Source organism: Balaenoptera physalus, assembly GCF_965194825.1.
Source record: "Balaenoptera physalus genome assembly, chromosome: 9".
Classification (NCBI taxonomy): Eukaryota; Metazoa; Chordata; class Mammalia; order Artiodactyla; family Balaenopteridae; genus Balaenoptera; species Balaenoptera physalus.
In genome coordinates, this window is record NC_138888.1 from 92,668,577 (window position 1) to 92,690,766 (window position 22,190).

The following is a 22,190-nucleotide window of genomic DNA, read 5'->3' on the forward strand; positions in this document are numbered from 1 at the left end:
ATACCTATGCAGGTAGTCAAGAACATTCTGTCCTATTGAAATTTTAGCATCTTAAACACCTTTAAAGTTTTTATTAATAAAAAGAATCGGAAGACAGTAATAACTACTCCATCCTGATATCACTTTGATACATTACGATTACAACCATAATTTAAATTATATCTAGAGTGAGCATGGTAGTAAAGACACTAAAATTTGATGGCAGTTGGTTAAGGTTGAAAAGTTCAGTAAACTGATATATTTTCTAGAGTTTTTTGGTTGAAGGGGCAGAAATTGCTGACTTCCACTAAGATAAGCACACTGTCAGAGGAACCCCTCTTATCTCTACAGAGGCCATTTGGGCTTATTCCTTTTAGCCGTGTGGGCGATTCTAAGCCAAACAAGAACCCCCCAGGCAGCACTTTCCTTAAAGAGTGAGCAAGTAACATTGTAAGATGAGTCCCAGCCTAACAAAAACTTGTTTCAATTTACAGTTCCTTGCTATCTCTATTGTCTTTGGATTATTAGCTTTTACTGCTCCCTTTCCTATTGGTTTCCTATAGCCTTTGAGACGACTTGCACTCAAAGCCTGCTGAGAGAGGAAGGCTGGGAAAACCACAGGCATTTCCCACAATCACTACGCCTAGAGAGCAGCGAATTTTCCAGCTGAGATCCGAGCGGAAGGGCCTAATGTGTCTGCTGGCAAACAGGCTTCAGTGTTTTACCCTTTCTCATCCCTTCTGTCCTGGCCCCAGCCACGCGGTGGCATTCCAAAAGTGTCTCATCACACTTTTCAATTCTAAATCAGTCTTCATAAATCTCTTTCACAGCTTCATCTATTTTCATCAGCAATTTGGACCGGCCCTTTCAAGACCTTTCGACAAAGTTCTTTCTCATCGCTGGCCTTGTAGAGCAGTTGTCACTGACAACGGGATGAAGTCTAGTGAACCTCTGAATGCCAGCCCTTCCACCAAGTTCTGGCGTCATTATAGTTAGAAACTCATCTACCCAGTACACGTTCTCAGTGGGCAGGCAAAGGAAACTATGATTTCCAAGTGGTGTTTAGGAGTTGTATGTGAAAATGATATGCATGCCATTATTTGAGCTGTATTTTTGTCCAAGCAAGCTTTCCATGAAAACTATGGTCTCCATTACATTTGGAGGAGGTGGTCAACACTTAGGTAATCACACTAACCAGTGTGTGAATAACAGTAGTAAGAACTCCCGAGAATTCATCTTCCAAGCATTATCTAACAAGTACAGTAAGTCCCCTATATATGAACCTTCAAGTTACGAACTTTCAAAGATGTGAACGTGCGTGTGCATATCCAATCACGTAAGTTAGTTCACGTGTTTGGTGTACATTGTCACGTGCATGCACCCTCTACAAGTGGTTGTACTTTTGCGTACTTTAGTGTACAGTACTGTATATAGTACAGTAGTACGGTATCTTTATTTCAAGCCCAGGATGTCCAGAAGCAAGCATAAAAGCAGCAGTAATGTAGCTGGTACAGTACTGCCCAGACATTACTGGATCAGTTTTTCAAGATGGTAGATGGAATTGAATCCAGCAAGGAACCAGAATCTGTGCCCTCAGCGTCAGGTGTGAGTGAAATTGCAGCTTGCCCTCCATTTCCTACTGCTGACAATCCTTTCGCTCTACCACCCATCTCTATACCATCCCATCTCCTCTCCCTCCTCCAGTCAGTAACTCTTTTTGCCTGTTCACTCAATGTCAGCCCCTGTATGCCAGCTGTTGTACTGTACTACTGTACTTTTCAAGGTACTGTACTGTAAGATTTAAAATGTTTTCTTTATTTTTTGTGTTTGATTTTTATGTATTATTTGTGTGAAAAGTATTATAAACCTATTGCAGTACAGTACCATATAGCCAATTTTGTTAGCAGGGTACCTAGGCTAACTTCATTGGACTTACAAACAAAATTGATTTATGAACGTGCTCTCAGAACAGAACTCGTTCGTATGTAGGGGACTTACTGTAGGGGCTAGTTCGCACTGATTGTCATCACCTAAGCAGCCTGCAATGTTCTGAACCATCCCTCCAGATGCTCTTGTAAAAGGGACATGGGGAGGAGGAGATGAATTGAGACGAGGTTCTTCTGCTGTCTCCCTATCAGCCCAGCCCCAAGGCTTGGTTCTTCTCACCATCAATGTGAATCAGTGCTAATCGGCTTTATTACTCAATCAATTTCTCACACCAGGGATGAAGCTATAGAACCCAAGATGACAGAGAGTTGACTTTTATTTTGTTTTAAAATCCATCTTGGATTAACTCTCACATTTCCCCCCCCCCCCCATCCTACTGGTTGCCACCATTACCTTGGTTCATCAAGATTCATGATATTTTGCTCTTTGGGATGATTATAATGATAATATTAAACTTTTCTACATAAATGCTTTTTTATATATTTGAACCTCACAGTAACCTAGTTGGAATAGATGATAAACCAAGGCTTACAGAAGAGTAGGTATCTAAACTAAAGGCACTCAACTCAAAGGAGCCAACTCAAGCCCAGGTTTTTTATTTCAAAACTCTCTGCTGCTTCCTCTATGTTATACTACCTTTCCTTGATGGAAGAACGTGTGACCCACTCAGGGAGATCCTTATTTAACACAGAATCCATTTTAATTCTGAATGTGAATCTCTATTTGAAATATACCTAGATCAATAGCTCCTAAATATGGTAATAATGTTTTATCATATGCTAATATCCTTAATTAATGTTGATTTTTAAATTCTGTTCAAAATGTTTAAATGACCTGTCCGTGGATTAGCAAGCTAGGTTTTCCTGTGTCTGTAATATCTACAACAAAATCTGCTAAATTTGTTCTGAAGGCTCATAACTCCTAAGGAGAATATATATATAGCAGATAAACAGCTTCATTTTCTCAAAGAACTTGGATATCACACTTGGACTTGTTCACTGAGACATTGGGAAAACTTCCCATAAAAGCCAAGGGAAGAAAATTTGGAACTTAATTGTGGAGCTTTTATAAAACCTTGGTGACTCAAAGCTAACATTAAAAAAAAATTAAACTCTAGGAAACAAAGCAAGGACTTATGACACTACTGTGTTGTTAATGAAATGGAACAAACGTTTACTGAAAGCATATTATATAAACACTCATAAAATTAGTACAAAGATTCACAACCCTAACAGATGGAGTGGTCCTAATTTCAAAGGAGATGAAGAGTTTTCCTATGGTCCTATAAATTGTTAATGGCAAATCTCTAATTAACACATAGGTCTAACAAGATTAAAAACTCTATGCTCTTTTACTGAGTGCGTTCAGCCATTGTGCTGACACTGTTTTCCTCAAATATTAAGTGTTTTACACTCTGCAAGTGAAAATAAACAATTTCCACTAAGCGGTAGACAAAGTTTTTCTTTACTGGGTCCCCCCTTTCTCCTGGTATGCCTCTGGCTACCGTCACCACCTCCACACCTTAACCTTTCCTTTCTGATGTTTATTGACATCATCAGCTTAGGGACTCTTAGATATGGTCTCTTCAGTTTATTATTAGAGTTCAAGATAAATTTTATCTTCCCAGTACTTTAGCCCATTAAAAACTTGCTCAAGATAAGTGACAGTTGAATGGTGAACATTTTATGTACTGAGGCAGTCTAAGTGGACAATTTGTTTTGTCTAAATTGGCTTATAACCAGAAATTTTTCTGGAGAAGGAATGGAGCTATTTCAGCCTCTCCTTCACAAATACAGGCATCCTGAGTACAAAAGCCAGGGGAACAGGACCTGAGTTAGTGATTTTCACAGACAACCATTTTCCAAAATCATTACTGGGTCATAGTCATGTTGGAAGGTAAGTGATGTTTTTACTTCTCTGGTTCTCTCTAGAGAGGTAAGATGGAGGTACACATACTTGGGGTTAAATCCCAGCTTTAGCTCTTACCAGCCAGGTGATTAAAATAGGCATTAGTTCTATCTCTGTCTGTATCTCCATCTCTCTTTATCTCTATCTCTCTGTCTCTCTTTCCCTCTTTTTGAAACTCTATTTTGCTTTCATCTGTAGAAAGATGATAAGACCACCTACCTTAGGTTAAAGTTTAAACAAGGTCATGTATGTAAATCTCCTAGTACAATGCCTGATCCATAGAAGATGTTTAAAAAATGGCCAGTCCTCATATCTGAATTTGCATATAAATATTCTGGCCACTCACTGACAAAATGTGGCATATTGTCCTATTTTCATGATGCCTATCCTACACATTGGAGGGCATTCATTTTATTTTATTTTTTTATGATATCTCCAATACCAAGTTTATTATGATGATGATGATGATTAATAGCAACGACTTAGATTTATAAAGCACCTTTCTCCTAACAATCTCTCTCCTAGAGATTGTCTCACAGATCCCGATGGATGAGTAAGAGGCAATATTATCATTTCTACATTATGGATGGCTATAATCAAGTTTTTATTGCAGTACCTATTTTTATGTGGGACTGTGTTAGGTACTACATAAAGAGATTCCACTAATTCATCAAGTATTTTTTGAGTGTCTTTTAGGAGCCAAAATAACCACGTGATGTTGATATTATATTATCCCATGTTACAGATGCAGAAATGAAGTCTCAGAGAAGTTAAGTGACTTGCTTATCAGCATATATGGATAAATGAACAAAATGTGGTCCCTGCCCTCACCAAGAAGACTGTATTATAAATAATACATAGTCTTTGTTAAGAATTTACTATGTGCCAGGTGCTGTGCTGAGAAAACTACAGGAGTTAACTTTGCTCGTCCTTTTAACAACCCTACGAGTTTGTTATACTTTAGTGATCTATGATTATCAACTCCATTTAGTAAGTGAGGCATAGACAGGGTGAGTACCTTGCCCAAAGCCACACAGCTGGTAAGTGGTTGACCTTGAGAGGGAGAAGAGCAGAGTGGAGCCAGGTTGTCAGAGTTGGACTCTAGTTCCAGTATTTTCTATGTGATCCTGGGCAAGTTGTTTAACCTTTCCATGCCTCCACTTCCTCACTTGAAAATGGGGATAATACAAGTATATACTTGATAGGGTTGTTATGAGAATCAAATACAAGTGTGTATATATATATATATATATATATATACACACACACACATATACATATATTTGCATATATACGGTTTAAAAGTCTGCCTTGCATATGTTAAATATGAGTATGTGGGATTCAAATCCAGGAACTCTAACTCTAGAACTATTATAATATTCTGTTCCAAAAATAATTCTTCCAGGGGCAGAAGCAGTAACACTTGAGCTGCGTTTCCAAAGAATACACGGCCAAAGGTTTGGTTCTAGCAGTCTAGTTCTAGATCAGTCGACAGAGAGCCACATATAAAGATTCAGACGTCAGGAGGTAGAGTAGACTTTTTCTTTTTTCTTTTTTACTGGAGTATACTTGATTTACAATGTTGTGTTAGCTTCGGGTGTACAGCAAAGTGATTCAGTTATACATATACATATATCCACTGTTTTTAAGATTCTTTTAGAATTCGGGCTTTGGGACCGAAACATCTTTGTAATTCCTCTGTCCAGAGTTTATTTAATTTATGCCCTTAGATAAATGGAAATTCTGCCAGCCATGAAGGTTTTCATCTACCCTCTAGTTATTAAAAGATTGTTTTTCTTGAAGCAATTCCAAAATTGTACTTAACCATGTGTTGACAAACTGACTTTTCTTTGAAGATTCAACATTATGAACATGGGCCAATCTCCTCATTACAAACAAAAAAAATCCCAGAAAGTGCTGTACTACCTTCCTAGAATATAACAGAAAAACTTAAATATGGAAACCTTAAGCTTTGTGGAGGGCATTCATTTTTTATTTATTTTGAATTTTATTTATTTATTTTATACAGCAGGATCTTATTAGTTATCTATTTTATACATATTAGTGTATATCTGTCAATCTCAATCTCCCAGTTCATCCCACCACCACCACCCTCCACCGCTTTCCCCCCTTGGTATCCATACGTTTGTTCTCTATATCTGTGTCTCTATTTCTACCTTGCAAACTGGTTCATCTGTACCATTTTTCTACATTCCACATATATGCGTTAATACACGATATTTGTTTTTCTCTTTCTGACTTCCTTTACTCTGTATGACGGTCTCTAGGTCCAACCACATCTCTACAAATGACCCAGTGTTCCTTTTTAGGGTGAGTAATATTCCATTGTATATATGTACCACATCTTCTTTATCCATTCGTCTGTCAATGGGCATTTAGGTTGCTTCCATGACCTGGCTATTGTAAATAGTGCTGCAATGAACGTTCGGGTGCATGTGTCTTTTTGAATCACGGTTTTCTCTGGGTATATGGCCAGTAGTGGGATTGCTGGGTCATACGGTAATTCTATTTTTAGGTTTTTAAGGAACCTCCATACTGTTCTCCATAGTGACTGTATCAATTTACAATCCCACCAACAGTGCAAGAGGGTGTCCTTTTCACCACACCCTCTCCAGCATTTGTGGTTTGTAGATTTTCTGATGATGCCCATTCTAACTGGTGTGAGGTGATACCTCATTGCAGTTGTGATTTGCATTTCTCTAATCATTAGTGATGTTGAGCATCTTTTCATGTACTTTTTGGCCATCTGTATGTCTTCTTTTCCATGAATATCTCAGCACCATGCCCTGAACCAAAAGCACAGCTCAATTGCCCTAATATTTCTTAATTAACTTATATTATAAAAGTACAAAAGCAGATAAAAGCAAGTTTAATTTATCACGGAACTCAGGATTCACACATATCTAATATTGAGGGCTATTGTTTTGCCTATACTTTCTCTGTGATCTCCTACTTGTCATGGTTGGTGCTTTGTATTAAAATTCTTTTTTTCTTTTTGCTACAGCTCCAAGCCAACAATGAACCCATTTTCTCAGAGTCTGTCATACGGAGTGAAGTAAGTCAGAAAGAGAAAAACAAATACTGTATGCTAACACATATATATGGAATCTAAAAAAAAAGGTTCTGGAGAACCTAGGGGCAGGACAGGAATAAAGATGCAGATGTAGAGAATGGACTTGAGGACACGGGGAGGGGGAAGGGTAAGCTGGGACGAAGTGAGAGAGTGGCATGGACATATATACACTACCAAATGTAAAATAGATAGCTAGTGGGAAGCAGCTGCATAGCACAGGGAGATCTGCTCAGTGCTTTGTGACCACCTAGAGGGGTGGGATAGGGAGGGTGGAAGGGAGACGCAAGAGGGAGGGGATGTGGGGATATATGTATACGTATAGCTGATTCACTTTGTTATAAAGCAGAAACTAACACACCATTGTAAAGCAATTATACTCCAATAAAGATGTTTAAAAAAATATTTAGCCAACCTTAAATAATTTTTTTTTCTCCTCACTCCATATTTCTAGTTAGCAGAAATAAAATGTGGAAAGAGATTTGAACATTTTGGCCAATGGCCATGTCTGAGCCAGAAGAAAGCATGAATGAAACCTACAGAATGGTATAAATACTTCTTTTCCCCCAACTTAGTATATCTCATGCTGTTAGTATGAGGTGATGTTGGTAAAAGCAGTAAAATGTCTTGGTTCAGAACATGAGTTACGGGATCAGAGAGATTTGAAACTCTTTTGGTTCAATTCACTAGCCAGTTGTGTGCCTTTGAGTTACCCCTTTATCCTCTCCGCCCTGCCTCAGCTGCCTCACATTTTAACGTGAGAGAGACAAGAGCATCACCCTAGGGGCTGTTGTGAAAATCAAATGCGATGGTGCCCATAGAGCGCTAAGCTCTGTGCCTGGCATGTGATGGTGGTAAGCACTCAATAAATATCAGCTCATGTTAGTAGTATCGGTAGTAATATAATAATTCTATAAAAACAGGGCAAAGTAGCAAAGCAGTCATAAAATATTAAACAACATATCAAACCAGTAAGCATTGCTAAGTGTGATGCTAGCGCTATTTGTTAGCATAAAGCCCTGGTGTGAAAACCATTATTGTCTTATTTAAAAGAAAGCTGGCTTGCTTGAAGATACTGGCTTCTATAAGTATTAAAATCACAATTCCAATTTCAAGGGAGAACTGCATCTTGACACAGGTACTTATAGTCTATTAATAATGTTAATATCCAGCTGCCCGTGTTTTTTCTTTTTGTGCTCAAAATGCTGAGGCTTCTCAGAGTTTGGTCAGTAGCCGCCAGGCTCAGTGAGAGAGTCAGTACTGGGCCCACTTCCTAAGGCAACAGTTCTTTGGATTTGGATAGGTAGAGGTGTTGACCGTGACCAAAGGACTCCAAGCCCACTGCTTTACAGACAAGTTGCGTGACCGCTCCCATAGAAATCTGCATATACCAATAGGGTCATAGATCTCAGATACTCTCCCTACATGTTACCACAGATAGCTCACCCGCCTGTACCTCTGACTGGATTGGTCATACACCAGTCAATAGAACCAGCGCAATCAATTTGATCAGCTAATAATTAACTGTTTACCTAGACTAATAGGTCAATTAGTTTAAATGATCAGCCTGTGAGAACCCCAACGAGGTGTTAGGAGAAACTCCATAGGAGTGGCTCCCAGATGGAGTTTTTTATCCTAATGCTGGAGGGCCTAAGCTGGTCACTTCATTTTACTGACTAGGAAACAGAGAGCCAGAGAAGAGGAGTGACCAGTTCAAGTTCACCCAGCTAGTAAGTACATAGCTGGAATGATGTCTTGCTGTCCTGGTTTCTAGTCTCAGAGAAGTATTCTCTTCACCTGCCACTACATCCTCTATGTATCAAGTAAAATATATCTATTTTACTTGTTAAGTAAAATATTATTATTTTAGTAGACTACATTTATTTAATACAAAACTGTTCAATGGTATAAAAAATTGCAACTGCTTAATAATGTATTATAGATTTTTTATAATGTATTATAGATCTATATGTATTATAGATTTTTTCTGCCTTATTAAGGTATAATTGACAAATAAAATTGTAAGATATTTAAATTGTACATAATGATGATTTGATATTCATATACATTATGAAAGGATTCCTCCCACCTAGTTTATTAACACATCCGTCATCTCACATATTTATATGTATATATATGAACATTTAAGTTCTATTCTCTTAGCAAATTCCAATTATACAATACAATATTATCAACTATAGTCACCACATTATACATTAGATCCTCAAGACCTTTGTATATACACACATTTTCTTTATCTATTCACCCACTGACAGACAGTTAAGTTGTTTCCATATCTTGGCCATTGTGAATAATGTTGCAGTGAACATGGGAGTGCAGATATCTCTTCAATATCCTGTTCTCATTTCCTTTGGATTTATACCCAGAAGAGGATTGCTAGATCATATCATAGTTCTATTTTTCTTCCAAATTTATTGAGACATAATTGACATGCTGCACTGTATAAGTTTAAGGTGAACAGCATAATGATTTGACTCACATACGTCATGAAATGATTATCACAGTAAGCATATAGATACAAGATTAAAGAAATAGAAAAAATATTTTCCTTGTGATGAGAACTCCAGATTTACTCTCTTAACAATTTTCATATATAACATACAGCAGTGTAAATTATATTTATCATGATGTATATTACATCCCTGGTACTTATTTATCTTATAGAAGTTTGTACCTTTTGACTGCCTTCATCCAATTCCCCCTCCCTCCACCACCCCCCTCTCTGGTAACCACAAATCTGATCTCATTTTACATTTGTTTGTTTTTGAAGTATAATTGACCTACAACACTATGTTAGTTCCTGTTATACAACATAGTGATTCAATACTTCTATACATTTCAAAATATTCACCACAATAAGTCTAGTTACAATCTGTCACCATAAAAAGATATTACTTAGTTATTGACTATATTCTCCATATTGTACATTTCATACCCATGACTCACTTATTTTGCAACTGGAACTTTGTACTTCTTAATCTCCCTCACCTATTTCTTTCTTCCCCCATCCCACTTCCACTCTGGCAACCACCTGTTTGTTTTGGGCAGAGAATCTGAATAGACATTTTTCCAACGAAGACATACAGATGGCCAACAGGCACATGAAAAGATGCTCAACATCGCTAATCATCAGGGAAATGCAAATCAAAACCATAATGAGATATCAACTCACAACTCTCAAAATGACTATTATCAAAAAGAAATTAAATAATAAGTGTTGGCAAGGATGTGGAGAAAAGGGAATCCTCTCGCACTCTTGGTGGGAAAGTAAAGCGGTGCAGCCACTATGGGAAACAGTATGGAGAGCCTTCAAAAAATTAAAAATAGAACTATCATATGATCCAGCAATTCCACTCCTAGGTATGTATCTGAAGAAAATGAAAACACTAATTAGAAAAGATACATGCACCCTTATATTTATTGTAGCATTATTTACAATAGCCAAGATATGGAAGCAACCTAAATGCCCATCAGTAAAGATGTGGATAAAGAAGATTTGATGTATATATATATATAATGGAATACTATTCAGCCATAAAGAAGAATGAAATCTTGCCATTTGTGACAACATGGATGGACCTAGATGGTATTATGCTAGGTGAATAAGTCAGACAGAGAAAGACAAATATTGTGTGATTTCACTTATGTGTGGAATCTTAAAAAATAAACAGGCATAAAACAGAAACAGAGTTATAGAGAATAAACTTGTAGTTCTATCTTTAGTTTTTTGAGGAAGCTTCATATTCTTTTCCATTTTGGCTGCACCAATTTACGTTCCCACCAACAGCGTACGCAGGTTCCCTTTTCTCCATTTCCTCACCAACACTTGTTATCTCTTGTCTTTTTGAGGATAGCTGTTCTAATGGGTGTGAGGTAATATCTCATTGTGGTTCTAATTGGTTTTCACTGATGATTTCAGTGATGTTGAGCATCATTTCATGAAGTTGCTGGACATTTGTATGTCTTCTTTGGAAAAATATCTATTCAGATTCTCTGTCCATTTTTTCAGTCAAATTATTTGGGTTTTTGCTACTGAGTTATGTTAAAGTTGTTTAATAATTGTTTCTGTGTCATTTGTTTAGAATGAACTCAGATTACTTTAAAGACTCTATTCTTCTATTTAATCTCGCTCTCTCTTTGCACTTTCTCCCAAGTGGAGGAGCAGAAACAAAAAGAGAGAAAAGGATCTTGCATAGACTGTGAATAAAGAGTCTGACTTCATTTTTGGTGTTTGACTGCCAATAGCGGTCAGAGCCCACCACTCCTCCTTCCCTTCTGCCTCCCAATTGGCTAGCTGATACAAAAGCCCACGTGCTTCCTTCTTTGGTGCCAGCAGGAAGTTCAAAGCATGTAAGCCCCTATCCTCAAGGGAACCTCATCCCAGCTCCACTCCCTAACCACAATAAAAACCCCAAGCCACTCTCCTTTCCCTGCTCTCTTAGGCCATTTTTTGGACATGCTTGGAAGCTTCCCTGCTCTCCCTGTAAAGCCTCATCACATTGTAATTAACCTCTTCGTGCATGTGTGGTATCACCAGTCTGAACGAGATTTTGGGTGAGGGTCATTTTGTCTCTTCAGTGTCCTCCTAATAGATTGCCTTCAGGAATTTTTGCAGTCAATAGCAAAGAGGAGGACAATCTTGGATGAAAGTCGAAATCAGAATTTGAGCTATAGCGAATGGTTTCATAAGATTCAAAAGTAATAAAAATAATTTATGGAATCTGCTCATTATTTCACTAAAGGATTGGAAGCAAATAATTTACCAGGGCAGAGTTGGGATCAGGATTAGAGGAAAATAATATATTTTACCCCCTCTGTGTTGTGGATCCTCAATTAAAAAGTTATATTTATATTAGGAAGAAAAGCAATTTCAGTTCAAGTGATTTTATGTGTATTCTTTTAGTATAAGTACTTTGTGTAACTTAATAAAAAGCATGAGAGAAGTGTCTGACAGAAGATCTACATTTTCAGTCATACCAGAGTTATTGTGCTTTTGAATGACCTATTAAAACTATGCAACCTAAATTACCCCCAAATCAAGTTTTTCAGAATTTTTGGGTTTCTCTGTATAGACCCAACATACTCATCCACTTATCCCTCACAACATATATAAGCTTCAAGAAGGAGTTTGTTGTCTTAACTTTCTAACTTATCCTGAAAACCTTATACAGTGCTTGGAAAATAACAATCATTCAACTCAAATATTTGTTGAATGAAACACATCCAACCAGATTTATCAAATAACTAAATGTCAGGCACTGTTCCAATTACAGCTGCTAAATATTTTGGATTCTTTAGACACAGAATATTATAAATAAAAATTAACTGGATGCATTTGGTTACAATGATTTTCCTTTTACTGAGAATGTTCCAGAAACACAGAGAGATAGATGGTGATCAGAATCATGACTTATTCCATGACCTCAAATCTCTGGCCAAAATGTTGAAAGAGGGAGCTTTAGACAGATAGCCAAGTGAGCCCAGTCAGGATCATTCTCCAGAGATTTTCCTAGCGGGAACAAAAGGAAGATGGCCAACCCATCTCTGATGTGGAGGATACAGGATGTAAAGTTCAAGAGCTAAAGACAGACTTGTTCTCTATCCTTTGGGAAGCCAGTCTCGAGTGGGAGAGGATAAAATCGGCCAAAGAGGGACTTCCCTGGTGGTGCAGCGGTTGGGAATCCTCGTGCCAATGCAGGGGAAATGGGTTCGATCCCTGGTCCGGGAAGATCCTACACGCTGCAGAGCAACTAAGGCCACGTGCCACAACTACTGAGCCTGCGCTCTAGAGCCCGAGAGCCACAACAACTGAGCCTGCGCACCACAACTACTGAAGCCCATGTGCCTAGATCCCATGCTCCGCAGCAAGAGAAGCCACTGCAATGAGAAGCCCACACACTGCAATGAAGAGTAGTCCCTGCTTGACGCAACTAGAGAAAGCCCTTCCACAGCAACGAAGATCCAATGCAGCCAAATAAATAAATAAATAAATAAAAACATGCACATGTTTTAAAAAAAAAATCGGCCAAAGAGAGAAGAGCACACCGACAGACTGCATCAGTAGCATCATTCCTTACCCACGTCTGTAATGATACCCTCTGCCTTGGGACTTTGCAGTTTCACCAAGGAGGCCAGAGTCTACCTACCCATCCCCTGAATCTGAGCTTGACTATATAGTCAATAGTCTATACAATGAACAGGTTACCGTGCACTAGTTGCAAAGCCTTGTTTGTTTCTGTGCTCGCTCTTGTGCCTCTGCCCCTGCTGCAAGAACAGGTCCAGGCTAGTTAGCTATAGTACAGAGTCAAGTGCCCTGATAGCCTCAGCTGACAGCCAGAAACCCTCAACACATGAGTGAACCAAGGCAAGGTGAGCAGAGCTGCCTCGCCATCCTGTAGCTGATCACAGACACAAGACCAATAAAAAACTTTGATTGTTACAGACCACTAAGTTGATCTAGAATAGCAGTACTGCACAACATTCTTGTGGGCATAACCAATAAATTTCCCTATCCATATGTTTATTGGCCATTTGGATATCCTCTTTTATGAAGTGTTTATCCATTCAAGCTCTCTGTAGCTTCAAGAAAACCTAAAAATGATTTTGTTGTTGGGTCTTTCATTATTGCAAGGATGGGAGCTAGGTTCTTTCTAGTCTCTGCCTTCCTGAGTCAACTGCAAACATCCTGACTTTTCATTCTCTCCTAAATCAAACATTTGGATGACTCGGGAGTCTATTTATATCATCTGTGTTTTTTTTCTTGATTATCAGCCATATATTCTTGCCTTTTCATACGTCTAATAATTGCTTATTGCATGCAGGACGTAGTGTAAATAAAAGAACTGTATAGGTTCCAAATGGTATTATCTACTATGAGACAGAATTTCCCCCACTCCTTTCAGATAGACAGGATAAAGATCTGATGAACTCAATTCAAATCAGACACTGATCCTGTTGGGAATGAGTTTCAGTTGTAATAAATCTCTGTCTATATCTAGCTTTCTCTCTTTCTAAGATGGAACCCTTCCTGGATTTTGATTAAGAGTGCAATAGAGATCCTTCTCCTCAGTCCTGAGATTCCTAGGAAGATCCAGATCCAGATAGCCCCTGCAGAATCTTATAGCTTGGCCCTCTGCCCTCCAACCCCCACCCACCTTCAAACTCTAGCAAATGTCTTGAAAAGGATATTAGCTCTGTCTCAATTCTAGACACCACCTGCAATAAGTCTTGTTTCCGAAAAGCACCATGAGACTGGGAGGTTTCACTGTACCTTGTAATAGTTCCAGCCTAGCTCCTCACAGTACTAGAACTTGGCAAATATCCAGTGGGAAAAGCCACCTGTCCCTTCCACGGTCTCTCTTGTTTCCAGTTTGTGACACCAGCCCTGCATGGTCAATGAAAGCATGGCTGATTTCTCTTTCCCCCAGCAAGTCCAATGGACATGATCAGCTCATCTCAGAAAATTCTTTCACCTCGGCCAGTTTGGTTCATCTAGTCCTTGTTGTTTTCAGTGTTCTCTAATTTCTTTAAAAGTATCATGTTATTATTTATCTGGCCTTATTCAGTTGCCTCCATGGAAGCAGTGGCCTGTCATAAACTAACATGCCATCCTGAAGTAAACATCTATATCTGTTCCTAACAAATATTTTCAGAAAAAGAAAAAATAGATAAACTTGAGCATGGTATCCAACAGAAATAAATTGGGAATATATTTAGAAGTTTAAAAAAATTTATTAATCAAAATATAATATTTCCAAGGTTTGGAAATACCTTAAATGTAGCAATTTTCCTAAAAGCTGAAAAAATACTGTAAAATATACGCTCAGATTAAAATATAGGATTTGATTTGAAACAACACCTTTAGCACCTTACCTATAACACCTCCAAGACCTAAATGTTACCTTATTTCTTTCCTCATCCCTCTACTGACTATTCATACCAACTAATTTCTTCTACTTTTAATTCCCTCAAGCACTGAAATAAGTGTCATCTCTGAGCAGCCTAAAAAATTGGCCTCCCATGTCAACATTCTTAAAATATCTGTACAATATTTACATAGTATTTATAGGGAGAGACATTGTTTTAAATTAAGGGACTATATCTCTTTTATCTGAAAACTGGTAATCCATATATCATCCGAAACTTGATGTCCTTCTTTGTTCTTCCCCAAAACAACACTCCACTTGGCACAAGGTTATTGTCAAAAGGAAAATTCTATAGAGAAGACAGAAGAGGCCATTTACATTGTAGAGGGTGTGGTATTTTATGAGAAAGATTGTAAATAGATGTGTCCCTATGGTCTCACCTCCATGAAAAAAATACTTATAAAATAATATATGAAAGATGGCAGAAGCAAGAAGAACTACAATCCTGCAGCCTGTGTAACAAAAACCACGTTCACAGAAATATAGACAAAATGAAATGGCAGAGGACCATGTGCCAGATGAAGGGACAAGATAAAAACCTAGAAAAAAAACTAAATGAAGTGGAGATAGGCAACCTTCCAGAAAAGAATTCAGAATAATGATAGTGAAGATGATCCAGGACCTCGGATAAGGAATGGAGGCAAAGACAGAGAAGATACAAGAAATGTTTAACAAAGACCTAGAAAAATTAAAGAACAAACAATACAATAACTGAAATGAAAAATACACTAGAAGGAATCAATAGCAGAATAACTGAGGCAGAAGAACGGATAAGTGACCTGGAAGACAGAATGGTGGAAATCACTGCCACAGGATGGAATAAAGAAAAAAGAATGAAAAGAAATGAAGACAGCCTAAGCGACATCTGGGACAACATTAAATGCACCAAAATTTGCATTGTAGGGGTCCCAGAAGGAGAAGAGAGAGAGGAAGGACCTGAGAAAATATTTGAAGTGATTATAGTCGAAAAGTTCCCTAACATGGGAAAGGATATAGCCACCCAAGTCCAGGAAGCACAGAGAGTGCCAGGCAGGATAAACCCAATGAGAAACACACCAAGACACATAGTAATCAAACTGACAAAAATTAAAGACAAAGAAAAATTATTAAAAGCAGCAAGGGAAAAAACACAAATAACATAAAAGGGAACTCCAATAAGGTTAACAGCTGATTTCTCAGGAGAAACTCTACAACACAGAAGGGAGTGGCACGATATATTTAGAGTGATGAAAGGGAAGAAACTACAACCAAGATTACTCTATTCAACAAAGATCTCATTCAGATTCGATGGAGAAATCAAAAGCTTTACAGACAAGCAAAAGCTAAGAGAATTCAGCACCACCAAACCAGCTCTACGACAAATGCTAAAGGAACTTCTCTAAGTGGGGAACACAAGAGAAGAAAAAGACCTACATAAACAAACCCAAAACAATTAAGAAAATGGTAATAGGAACATACATATAGATAATTAACTTAAATGTGAATGGATTAAATGCTCCCACCAAAAGACACAGGCTCGCTGAATGGATACAAATACAAGACCCATATATATGGCATCTACAAGAGACCCACTTTACACCTAGGGACACATACAGACTGAAAGTGAGGGGATGGAAAAAGATATTCCATGCAAATGGAAAACAAAAGAAAGCTGGAGTAGCAATACTCATATCAGATAAAATAGACTTTAAAATAAAGAATGTTACAAGAGACAAGGAAGGACACTACATAATGATCAAGGGATCAATCAAAGAAGAAGATATAACAATTATAAATATATATGCACCCAACATAGGAGACCTCAAAACATAAGGCAAATGCTAACAGCTCTAAAAGAGGAAATCGACAGTAACACAATAATAGTGGGGGACTTTTCTCCACTGTATAGTCTTGCCTCCTTTATCAAAGATAAGTTGACCATATGTGAGTGGGTTTATCTCTGGGCTTTCTATCCTCTTCCATTGATCTATATTTCTGTTTTTGTGCTAGTACCATACAGTCTTGACTACTGTAGCTTTGTAGTATAGTCTGAAGTCAGGGAGCCTGATTTTTCCAGCTCCATTTTACTTTCTCAAGATTGCTTTGGCTATTCGGGGTCTTTTGTGTTTCCATACAAATTGTGAGATTTTTTGTTCTAGGTCTGTGAAAAATGCCAGTGGTAGTTTGATAGGGATTGCATTGAATCTGTAGAATGCTTTGGGTAGTAGAGTCATTCTCACAATGTTGATTCTTCCAATCCAAGAACATGGTATATCTCTCCATCTATTTGTATCACCTTTAATTTCTTTCATCAATGTCTTATAATTTTCTGCATACAGATCTTTTTTCTCCTTTGGTAGATTTATTTCTAGATATTTTATTCTTTTTGTTGCAATGGTAAATGGGAGTGTTTTCTTAATTACACTTTCAGAATTTTCATCATTAGTGTTTAGGAATGCAAGAGATTTCTGTGCATTAATTTTGTATCCTGTCACTTTACCAAATTCATTGATAAGCTCTAGTAGTTTTCTGGTAGCTACATGTAAAAGAATGAAATTAGAACAATCCCTAACACCATACAAAAAAAATAAACTCAAAATGGATTAAAGACCTAAATGTAAGGATAGACACTATTAAACTCTTAAAGGAAAACATAGGCAGAACACTCTATGACATAAATCACAGCAAGATCCTTTTTGACCCACCACCTAGAGAAATGGAAATAAAAACAAAAATAAACAAATGGGACCTAATGGAACTTAAAAGCTTTTGCACAGCAAAGGAAACTATAAACAAGACAAAAAGACAACCCTCAGAATGGGAGAAAATATTTGCAAATGAAGCAACTGACAAAGGATTAATCTCCAAAATTTACAAGCAGCCCATGAAGCTCAATATCAAAAAAACAAACAACCCAATCTAAAAATGGGCAGAAGACCTAAAGAGAAATTTCTCCAAAGGAGATATACAGATTACCAACAAACACATGAATAATGCTCAACATCATTAATCATTAGAGAAATGCAAATCAAAACTACAATGAGGTATCACCTCACACCAGTCAGAAGGGCCATCATCAAAAAATCTACGAACAATAAATGCTGGAGAGGGTGTGGAGAAAAGGGAACACTCTTGCACTGTTGGTGGGAAGGTAAATTGATACAGCCACTATGGAGAACAGTATGGAGGTTCCTTAAAAAACTAAAAATAGAACTACCATATGACCCAGCAATCCCACTAATGGGCATATACCCTGAGAAAACCATAATTCAAAGAGTCATGTACCACAATGTTCATTGCAGCTCTGTTTACAATAGCCAGGACATGGAAGCAACCTAAGTGTCATCAACAGATGAATGGATAAAGAAGATGTGGCACATATATACAATGGAAAATTACTCAGCCATGAAAAGAAACGAAATTGAGTTATTTGTAGTGAGGTGGATGGACCTAGAGACTGTCATACAGAGTGAAGTAAGTCAGAAAGAGAAAAACATATACCGTATGCTAACACATATATATGGAATCTAAAAAACAAACAAACAAAAAAAAATGGTCATGAAGAACCTAGGGGCAAGACGGGAATAAAGATGCAGACCTACTAGAGAATGGACTTGAGGATACGGGGAGGGGGAAGGTTAAGCTAGGACAAAGTGAGAGAGTGGCACGGACACATATACACTACCAAATGTAAAATAGATAGCTAGTGGGAAGCAGCCACATAGCACAGGGAGATCAGCTCGGTGCTTTGTGACCACCTAGAGGGGTGCGATAGGGAGGGTGGGAGGGAGGGAGACGCAAGAGGGAAGAGATATGGGGATATATGTATATGTATAACTGTATCACTTTGTTATAAAGCAGAAACTAACACACCATTTTAAAGCAATTTTACTCCAATAAAGATGTTGAAAGAAGAAAGAAAGAAAGAGAAAAAAAAATAGTGGGGGACTGTAACACCTCACTTACACCAATGCAGAAATCATCCAGGCAGAAAATTAATAAGGAAACACAAGCATTAAATGGCACAATAAACCAGATAGATTTAACTGATATTTATAGGACATTGCATCCGAAAACAGCAGATTACACTTTCTTCTCAAGTGCACACAGATCATTCTCCAGGATAGTTTACATCTTGGGTCACAAATCAAGCCTCAGTAAATTTAAGAAAATTGAAATCATATCAAGCATCGTTTCCAACCACAATGCTATGAGATTAGAAATCAATTACAGGGAAAAACCATAAAAAACACAAATACATGGAGACTAAACAATACTTTCGTAAATAATCAAGAGATCACTGAAGAAATCAAGGAGGAAATCAACAATACCTAGAGAAAAATGGCAATGAAAATATGATGATCCAAAACCTATGGGATGCAGCAAAAGCAGTTCTAAGAGGGAAGTTTATAGCAATACAATCTGACCTCAAGAAACAAGAAAAATCTCAAATAAACATTCTAACCTTACACCTAAAGGAACCAGAGAAAGAAGAACAAACAAAACCCAAAGTTAGTAGAAGGAAAGAAATCATAAAGATCAGAGCAGAAATAAATGAAATAGAGACAAAGAAAACAATAGCAAAGATCAGTACAACTAAAAGCTGATTCTTTGAGAAGATAAACAAAATGATAAACCTCTAGCCAGACTCATCAAGAAAAAGAGCGAGAGGACTCAAATCAATATAAATAGAAATGAAAAAGGAGAAGTTACAAAGGACACCGCAGAAATACAAAGCATCATAAGAGACTACTACAAACACTCTATGCCAAAAGAAATGGACAACCTGGAAGAAATGGACAAATTCTTAGGAAGGTATAAGCTTCCAAGACTGAACCAGGAAGAAATAGAAAATATGAACAGACCAATCACAAGAAATGAAATTGAAACTGTGATTAAAAATCTTCCAACAGGGCTTCCCTGGTGGCGCAGTGGTTGGGAGTCCGCCTACCAGTGCGGGGGACACGGGTTCGTGCCCCGGTCCGGGAAGATCCCACATGCCGCGGAGCGGCTGGGCCCGTGAGCCACAGCTACTGAGCTGGCGCGTCTGGAGCCTGTGCTCCACAGCGGGAGAGGCCGTGACGGTGAGAGGCCCGCGCACCGCGATGAGGAGTGGCCCCCGCTTGCCGCAACTGGAGAGGGCCCTTGCACAGAAACGAGGACCCAACACAGCCAAAAATAAATAAAAAAAAAAAAAAAAAAAAAAAAAATCTTCCAACAAACAGAAGTCCAGGACCAGATGGCTTCACAGGTGAATTCTATCAAACATTTAGAGAAGAACTAACACCCATCCTTCTCAAACTCTTCAAAAAAATTGCAGAGGAAGGAACACTCCCAAACTCATTTAACGAAGCCACCATCACTCTGATACCAAAACCAGACAAAGATACTACAAAAAAAGAAAATTACAGACCAATATCACTGATGAATATAGATGTAAAAATCCTCAACAAAATACTAGCAAACAGAATCCAAAAACACATTAAAAGGATCATACACCATGATCAAGTGAGATTTATCCCAGGGATGCAAGGATCCTTCCATATACACAATCAATCAATGTGATACACCATATTAACAAATTGAAGAATAAAAACCATATGATCATCTCAGTAGATGCAGAAAAAGCTTTTGACAAAATTCAACACCAATTTATGATAAAAATTCTCCAGAAAGTGGGCATAGAGGGAACCAACCTCACCATAATAAAGGCAATATACAACAAACCCACAGCAAACATCATTCTCAATGGTGAAAAATTGAAAGCATTTCCTTTAAGATGAGGAATAAGACAAGGATGTCCACTCTCGCCACTATTATTCAACATAGTTTTGGAAGTCCTAACCATGTCAATCAGAAAAGAAAAAGAAATAAAATGTATACAAGTTGGAAAGAAGAAATAAAACTGTCACTGTTTGCAGATGACATGATACTATACATAGATAATCTGAAAGACGCTGCCAGAAAACTACTAGAGCTAATCAGTGAATTTGGTAAAGTTGCAGGATACAAAATTAATGCACAGAAATCTCTTGCATTCCTCTACACTAACTACGAAAGATCAGAAAGAGAAATTAAGGGAACAATCCCATTCACCATTGCAACAAAAAGAATAAAATACCTAGGAATAAACCTACCTAAGGAGACAAAAGACCTGTATGCAGAAAACTATAAGACACTGATGAAAGAAATTAAAGATGATACAAACAGATGGAGAGATTTACCATGTTCGTGGATTGGAAGAATCAATATTGTGAAAATGTCTATTCTACCCAAAACAATCTACAGATTCAGTGCAATCCCTATCACATTACCAATGGCATTTTTTTACAGAACTAGAACAAAAAATATCTTAAAATTTGTATGCAGGCAGAAAAGACACCGAATAGCCAAAGCAATCTTGAGGGAAAAACACGCAGCTGGACGAATTAGACTCCCTGACGTCAGACTACATTACAAAGTTAAATTAATCAAGACAATATGGTACTGGCACAAAAACAGAAACATAGATCAATGGAACAGGATAGAAAGCCCAGAGATAAACCCATGTACCTATGGTTAACTAATCTATGACAAAGGAGGCAAGGATATACAATGGAGAAAAGACAGTCTCTTCAATAAGTGGTGCTGGGAAAACTGGACAGCTACATGTAAAAGAATGAAATTAGAACACTCCCTAACACCATACACAAAAATAAACTCAAAATGGATTAAAGACCTAAATGTAAGACTGGGCACTATAAAACTCTTAGAGGAAAACAGGAAAAACACTCTGACATAAATCACAGCAAGATCTCTTCTGACTCACTTCCTAGAGTAATGGAAATAAAAACAAAAATAAACAAATGGGACCTAATGAAACTTCAAAGCTTTTGCACACCAATGGAAACCATAAAGAAAACAAAAAGAGAACCCTCAGAATGGGAGAAAATATTTGCTAATGAAGCAACGGACAAAGGATTAATCTCCAAAATATATAAACAGCTCATGCAGCTCAATATTAAAAAAAAAAAATGCATTCAAAAAATGGGCAGAAAACCTAAATAGACATTTCTCCAAAGAAGACATTCAGATGGCCAAGAGGCATATGAAAAGCTGCTCAACATCACTAATTATTAGAGAAATATAAATCAAAACTACAATGAGGTATCACCTCACACCAGTTAGAATAGGCATCATCAGAAAATCTACAAACCACAAATGCTGGAGAGGATGTGGTGAAAAGGGAACCCTCTTGCACTGTTGGTGGGAATGTAAATTGATACAGCCACTATGGAGAACAGTATGGAGGTTCCTTAAAAACCTAAAAAGAGAATTACCATATGACCCAGCAATCCCAC

The 22,190-nt window shown here is 37.7% G+C and overlaps 1 long non-coding RNA gene across 1 annotated transcript in view; it reads right to left on the reverse strand.

Annotated features, from left to right (window-relative positions):
- The window catches only part of LOC309666653, a 544,378-nt gene that overhangs the window by 405,928 nt on the left and 116,260 nt on the right, over positions 1 to 22,190 (reverse strand). The window lies entirely within an intron of this gene.